Source organism: Bos taurus, chromosome 27 (assembly GCF_002263795.3).
Source record: "Bos taurus isolate L1 Dominette 01449 registration number 42190680 breed Hereford chromosome 27, ARS-UCD2.0, whole genome shotgun sequence".
In the NCBI taxonomy this organism is placed as follows: domain Eukaryota; kingdom Metazoa; phylum Chordata; class Mammalia; order Artiodactyla; family Bovidae; genus Bos; species Bos taurus.
Genome location: NC_037354.1, coordinates 14,967,606 through 14,975,027, shown reverse-complemented (window position 1 = coordinate 14,975,027; position 7,422 = coordinate 14,967,606).

Here is a 7,422-nt window from a genome sequence, read left to right as displayed (position 1 = left end):
TGTCCGTGGTCCTGCAGCTGTTGTGGAGAGAACAAGCCTTCTGGTTGAAGAGTTGTGCGCTTTGACTCCTCTTCACACTAAGTTCCCGTCCCTTTCATCCAGAGTGGCAGACTGCTCCCGTAGACCAGAGCGATGCGATGAAGGAACGCCTCACCCCCTTTCCCGTGTTCACAAGTTACATCAGAAATTCTGGGCGGTGCTTGCTGCTTTGCCGGCTGTGATCTGACGGAGCCATGGCAGGAATGACCCCAGGGAAGGGCTCTGAAGCTCCTCTGTTGCCTGAAGTCTGGGAGATGGAGCTCATAGTCCCTTCCTCCTGCTCCCTAGGCTCTTGGTGCTTAGGTGGGGAGCATCCTTCACACTGACTGCAGGAGGAATGGCCAGGTCCTTGAGCACGAAGCCTGGTCTCCAGAAAACTTCTCATTTCATTGCTGCCGCAGGATGGGAAAGAAGGAATCTTCAACCCAGTCTCTCTCCAGGGATGCTCGTATAGGTTAGAGATGTCTGCCAGGCTCCTCTGTCCATGGGATTTCTCAGGCAAGAATACTGGAGTAGGTAGCCATTTCCTCCTCCAGGGGACCTTCCTGACTCAGGGATGCAACCCAGGTCTCCCATATTGTGGGCAGATTCTTTACCATCTGAGCCACCAGGGAAGCCCACATGGATGAGGGTGGCTGTGTTCCAATAAAGCCTCATTTAAAGACACAGAGAACTGAATTGCCTATCATTTTCACATGTTGCAATATAGTATTCTTCTTTTGACTTTTTTGCAACCATTTTAAAAAGCTGGCTTAAAATTCAACTTTCAGAAAACTAAGATCATGGCATCGGTCCCATCACTTCATGGCAAATATATGGGGAAACAATGGAAACAGTGACAGACTTTGTTTTCTTGGCCTCCAAAATCACCTCAGATGGCGACTGCAGCCACGAAATTAAAAGATGCTTGGCCCATGGAAGAAAAGCTATGAAAACCTAGACAGCATATTAAAAAGCTGAGATATTACTTTGCCAGCAAAGGTCCATCTAGTCAAAGCTATGGTTTTTTCAGTAGTCCTGTATGGATGTGAGACTTGGACCATCAAGAAGTTTGAGTGCTAAAAAATGGATGCTTTTGAACTGTGGTTTTGGAGACTCTTGAGAGTCCCTTGGACTGCAAGGAGATCAAACCAGTCCTAAAGGAAATCAATCCTAAAGATTCATTGGAAGGATTGATGCTGAAACTGAAGCTCCAATACTTTGGCCATCTGATGAGAAGAGCTGACTCACTGGAAAAGACCCTGATGCTGGGAAAGATTGAAGGAGGGGACTACAGAGAACGAGACAGTTAGATGGCATCACTGATCCAAAGGACGTGAGTTTGAGCAGCTCTGGGAGATGGTGAAGGACAGGGAAGCCTGACGCGCTGCAGACCATGGGGTTGCAAAGAGTCGGACACAACTGAACGACTGAACAACAAAAAACGTGTTAATAAAAGCCATTCTCAGCTCAGGGGCTGTACAAAAATAGGTTCCCTGGCTTTTGCCTGTGGGCTGTCGTTTGCTCAGTTGTGTGTGACTCTTTGTGACCCCGTGGACTGTAGCCCACCGTGCTCCTCTGTCCATGGGATTACCCAGGCAAGAATACTGGAGTGGATTGCCATTTCCTTCTCCAGGGGATCTTCCCAATCCAGGAACCGAACCTGTGTCTCCTTCATTGGCAGGTGAGTTCTTTACCTGCTGAACCATCGGAGGAACCCGTCGTTTGCTGACCCCTGAGCTAAAGCATGGTGAGCAAATGGGGGAGAGAGTGATCCCAGATGGGGTGAGAGAGACAGAGAGAGGTGTGTGTGGACCAGACCCCATGCAGGCATTTTGTAGGCCATGGAAGTGAGTGGATTTTATTCTAATTGTTCTGGGGAATGCCTGAGGCACGTTAGGCAGGAGTGTGACGTGATATATTTTAGTAACACTTCAGTGCCTCTGAGTCCAGAGCGAACGTTCAGGAAACAAAGAAGACTGAAAAGAGATGATAAAATATTGGAATGGGAATGAGAACCCCAACCTCAGAGGTAGTGATGTATTAGGGAGGTAGGGTGTTTAAGCAGAGCACCTAGTCCATACTGTGTACCCAGTAAATGCTCCTTCCCTACACTTTCCTTCCTTCTTTGGTGATAAAAAGCCTGGGAGTATTGGTTTGGTCCAAATCTCTCATCACTCTCAGAAAAATGATTCATTCTACTAAAAACAGGTCAGATATCATCATTAAAAGTGGATGAATGGACTTCCCTGGCAGTCCAGCAGGTAGGATTTCACCTTCCAATGCAGGGGGTGTGAGCTCAATCCTTGGTTGGAGAGCTAATAACCCAGATACCTCATAACCAACAAACCAAAACATAAAACAGAAGCAATATTGCAACAAACCTTCAATAAAGACTTGAAAAATGGTCCACATCCAAAAAAAAAAAAAAAAAACACCCTAAAAAAAGTGAGTGGACTCACGCTCAAATTTTGTTTATGACTCTCTGATATATGTGTAGGTGTGTCCATATTTTTGTTGAGCCACATGAAACAGCTAAAATTTTTCTACCGATTAAGGTTTATCAAGATCACTGGCCTTACTGATGCTCTGAAAACACATTTAGTTTCAATCTATTTAATTGTCCTCATTAAAAGTATTAACGTGTAAATCAAACCATTATCCTGGTGGCCTTAAAGTTACACAGTGATGTATGTCAACTGTTTCTCAATAAAACTGGGGAAAATGTATCCAAAAGGTTTTAAAAAATTATCCTTAGGTACAGAGGAAAAAAAAAAAAAGTACTTGATCATTTTGCTAGAATTAACAACTAGCCTTCATGTGCCATTCTGTTCTCCCAATCTCTGGATCTTACGTGGCATTGTATTGGCATAAAAAGGTACAGAACACTAAAGTCAGGAATTTGCCTGATATTGGAAGATTACCAACTTGGAAAAGGAGATGAATCACCCTGAACTCCATATGGGACAACATAAGACCGTGAGGTTAAGATGAAGGATGATAAAACTCTAACCGATCCAGAGTCTGTCTGTGAAGCTGATAGTTGTAGAGTTAGTGGTGTTATACCAATTTGACTTTATGTACTTAGAAAGGTAGGGGTGGTTGGTTGATCATAGTTATTATATATGCAACAAAGTGTACATGTGACCATAGCTTCTGGCCTGGAAAAGTGCTGGGGAGAATCTTTCCTTGTCTCTTCCAGTTTCTGGTGGCTTTAAGTCAGTTTTCAAGACTTTTGTTTGTCTTTGTTTATATTTTCTGTCAATCTTTTTTTTTCTTAATCTTTGTGCTTTACTATGGATAGATTGTATTGGTATCACTTCATATTCCCTGGCCTTTTGTGCCTAATCTACTGCTATTCCTATCCAGTGAATTTATTTAAATACACTTTTGTTTGAGAAAAGTCTGGATTTACAGAAAAATTACAAAGATGGTACAGAGTTTCTATATACTCTTAGCCAATTTCCTGTATTGCTAACATGTTATCGTGATACATTTATTAGAGCTGGTGAACCACCATAATAGCATTATGATACTATTAACTAAAGTCTATACTTTATTCAGATTTTCTTAGTTTTTATCAATGTCCTTTTTCTCATCTAGCACGCCACCTTATATGTAGTTATCCTGCCTCCTTAGGCATCTCGGTGACGTTTTCATCATGGTTAGATGGAGCGTATTACTTTTTTTTATTGTTGCTGTAACAAATTATTACAAACTTAGTGGCTTAAACCACATAACACAAATTTATTACTTACAGTTCTGTAGGTCAGAAGTCTGACATGAGTCTCACTGGGACAAAATCAGTCACCTGGGCTGTATTCCTTTCGGGAAATTCTGGGGGATACTGAGTCCTCGCCTTTTCCAGTCTCTAGAAGCCGTCTATCAATACAGTCCTTGGCCAGTGGTCCATTCCTGGAGCAACAAACTGAGCGACTCTCTCCGACACTTTCACCTCTGACCCTACTACCATCGTCACTTCTCATCTCTGGCGACAGAGCAGTAAAAGGTCTCCACTTTTAAGAACTCTAGTGATTAGATTGCAGAAGGCAATGGCACCCCACTCCAGTACTCTTGCCTGGAAAATCCCATGGATGGAGGAGCCTGGTGGGCTGCAGTCCATGGGGTCGCTAAGAGTCAGATACGACTGAGCGACTTCACTTTCACTTTTCACTTTCATGCATTGGAGGAGGAAATGGCAACCCACTCCAGTGTTCTTGCCTGGAGAATCCCATGGACAGAGGAGCCTGGTGGGCTGCTGTCTATGGGGTCGCACAGAGTCGGACACGACTGAAGCAACTTAGCAGCAGTAGCAGCAGTGATTAGATTGGGTTCACCCAGATAATCCAGGATAATCTCTGCATCTCAAGGTCCCTATCCTTAATCTCATCTGCAAAGTCTCTTTTCCCATAAGGGTTCTTGCCTAGAGAATCCCATGAACAGAGGAGCCTGGCAGGCTACAGTCAATGGGGTTGCAAGAGTCAGACACAACTTAGCAACTAAACCACCACAATGCATTCTGGGGTTTACAATGTGGACATTTGCGGGGGAGGGGGGCCATTATTCTGCCTACCGCATTGGAGTTATGGGTTTTTGAGACAAAGGCCGCTGAGTCATTGTCATTATATCATATCAAAGGTTCGTGCCATCAACACAATTTATCACTGATGACGTTAAATTTGGTCACTTGGGTGAGGTAGTTGGTCAGGTTTCTCCACTATAAAGTTACCTTTGCCTCTATTTCCATACTGTTCTCTTTGGAAAGAATTCATTACATGTGTCCTGCACTTAAGGGACGAGAGTTATGTTACTCAGCTGGTAAAGAATCCACCTGCAATGCGGGAGACCTGGGTTTGATCCCTGGGTTGGGAAGATTCCCTGGAGAAGGAAAAGGCTACCCACTCCAGTGTTCTGGCCTGGAGAATTCCATGGATTGTATAGTCCATGGGGTTGCAGTCAGATATGACTGAGCAACTTTCACTTTCTTTCACTTTTTATGCTCACCTTACTGTCTGGAAGGAGAAGAGAGGTCAATAAACTGCTTGGGAACTGGATGAGGGTGGAGAACTGGGGTGGGGGATGGGGCGGGTTCAATTTAATCCTGCTGGCCCCTGCCCAGATTTTCCCATTCCTGTGCTTTTCTGGGTTCTGCATGGAAAATTAGCTCACTTCTCATAGACATTCCTCCCACACCCTTTGCAGACACTGAGGTTTGACCTTCCTTCTCTCTGACTCTTTGATATTCCTCTTTCGAAATCCTGTCTCCATATACCAAGAGCACAGACATCTTCAGTTTCTGAATGATGGGTGTGAATTTCTGTTACCTGTTCTCCTTGATGTTTTTTGGTCAAATCTGAGAGAAAGGGGTTGGGTGGGTATGTCTTTACTCTGTCCTTCTGAAACCAGAGTCTCCCATATTTTTGTAGCAGAAAACAGGACTTACCACATGGGGTGGATTCTTATAATTCCTTTATTTTTGTTTCATTAAAGCCTAAACTTGGAGATACATTAAATTTTAATCTAGTGGCTAATAGGAAGAAATAAACTATACAGAAAAGGGTTAAAGGTCATCAAATATGTGGATAAATTACTAGTTTGGTGCACAGGTGTTTTGCCTACATGACCACAAACATCTGGACGTTAGATTTTTTTCCTTCTGTAGTTTTCACCAGCTGTCTGGTATCATGGAATGGTCAAGGCCATGTAATTAAAATAACTTGTGAGTAGAATGCTGAGTTAATAACTTGAGGCTACTCCTCTATATGGGGCTTCCCAGATGACACTAGTCGTAAAGAACTCACCTGCCAATGTAGGAGACATAAGAGATGCGGGTTCAATTCCTGGGTCGGGAAGATCCCCTGAAGGAGGGCAAGGCAACCCACTCTGCTATACTTGCCTGGAGAATCACAGGGATGGAGGAGCCTGGTGGGCTACAGTCCTTGGGGTCGAAAAGAGTTGGATACAACGAAAGCGACTGAGCACAGACTTTTCTATACATCCTGAATGTGGCTAAGGGCAGGTCCACAGTATTCCATCTGCCCGTCCAGTGACACACACCGGAACCGCAGAGCGTTCAAGGAATTCATGTCTGCAGGCACTGATCTGGTGTCTGTCTTCCCTTTCATTCCCATGGAATCAAAGTATCGCAAGGAAATAGTTCTCAACCTATAGTTTGAGAGGCTGAAGAGCTGCCTCAGAGATCTTATTAAATGCACATATTTCTTCCACATGTTGGATGTAGGAGTGTTTCTATCCCCCCTACTCCCATATCTAATTTTTAATTGAAAACAAACTAGTTTCTTAACTCTAGAAATACATTTGATGTATAATTCAACAAAATCCCTCTGGCTTAAACACCGAATTGGTTGGGACTGTAGGACCAGATGAGTTTGTTAGGTGTTCCGTGTGGGATCCGAGGACATTTTAAACTCTGAAAGCTCCTGGCAAGAAATTTTAAGGCTAACGACTCAGTATGACACACTCACAGATGAATTTATTTTTAATTACTCGTTGTGAACCTGTTAAGGAACAGCTCAAATTCCACCATCAGTGGAAGCCCCATCCCTTCCTTTGGTATCCTTGCTTCCTTGTTTACCACGTGGAACCGTTTCCTTTTGTGCTTGACTGATGACGTGCCATACTGACGCAATGGACGCCTATCACTCGGTGAATTATCCTTCAGAAGAGGTACACAGAAAACTGGACTAAGGTCCCTGCTTTTCCTGAGGCCACTGAACTGATGTCATGGAGGCACAAGCACTGTTTTGAGCAGGAACACACACTTTGTCGAAAGGTATTCAGTGGACCAGACTCCACCAGCTGCTGGCGTCCCTCTGGTGGGCGCATCCGGCCTGCCCCGGGGGACGCCATCTTGGTTCTGTACGGTGACGTAGGAGAATTCCTCAGGGTGACCAGAGAAGAGCCTTAACAAGAGCAGGGTCAAGCTGGCATGAAGCCACGGCCTTTAGTCCCATAGTTTTACACTTTAGGAAACTCCTGCTCTCCTTTTAGGCTGTGGAGATACACAGAAGGGATCTGAGGCCTTTCGCACAGGGAGGGCAGCGCCTTCGGGAAGGGAAATGTCAGCCTGCTTAGGTCTCTCCGTTGTGGTTCTGTGGGGTGGCTCTGGGTTAGAGCGATCTTGCCAGAAGGGCCCTGAAGTGATGTAGACTAGTGGACCCTCAAGAAGGCTATGTATAATTAATTATTAAGGGCAGTTTCTCTCTCTTTCTCTCTCTCTCTCTCTCACACACACATAATACCAAACAAAACAGAAATCAGAAGTCAATATAATTTTTTAAACACATTTTTAAATTTTATTTTACCTTATAGTAATAATTTAAAAAATTTTGGCTGCACCCTGAAGCATGTGGGATTGTAGTTCTCTGATCAGGGATCAAACCC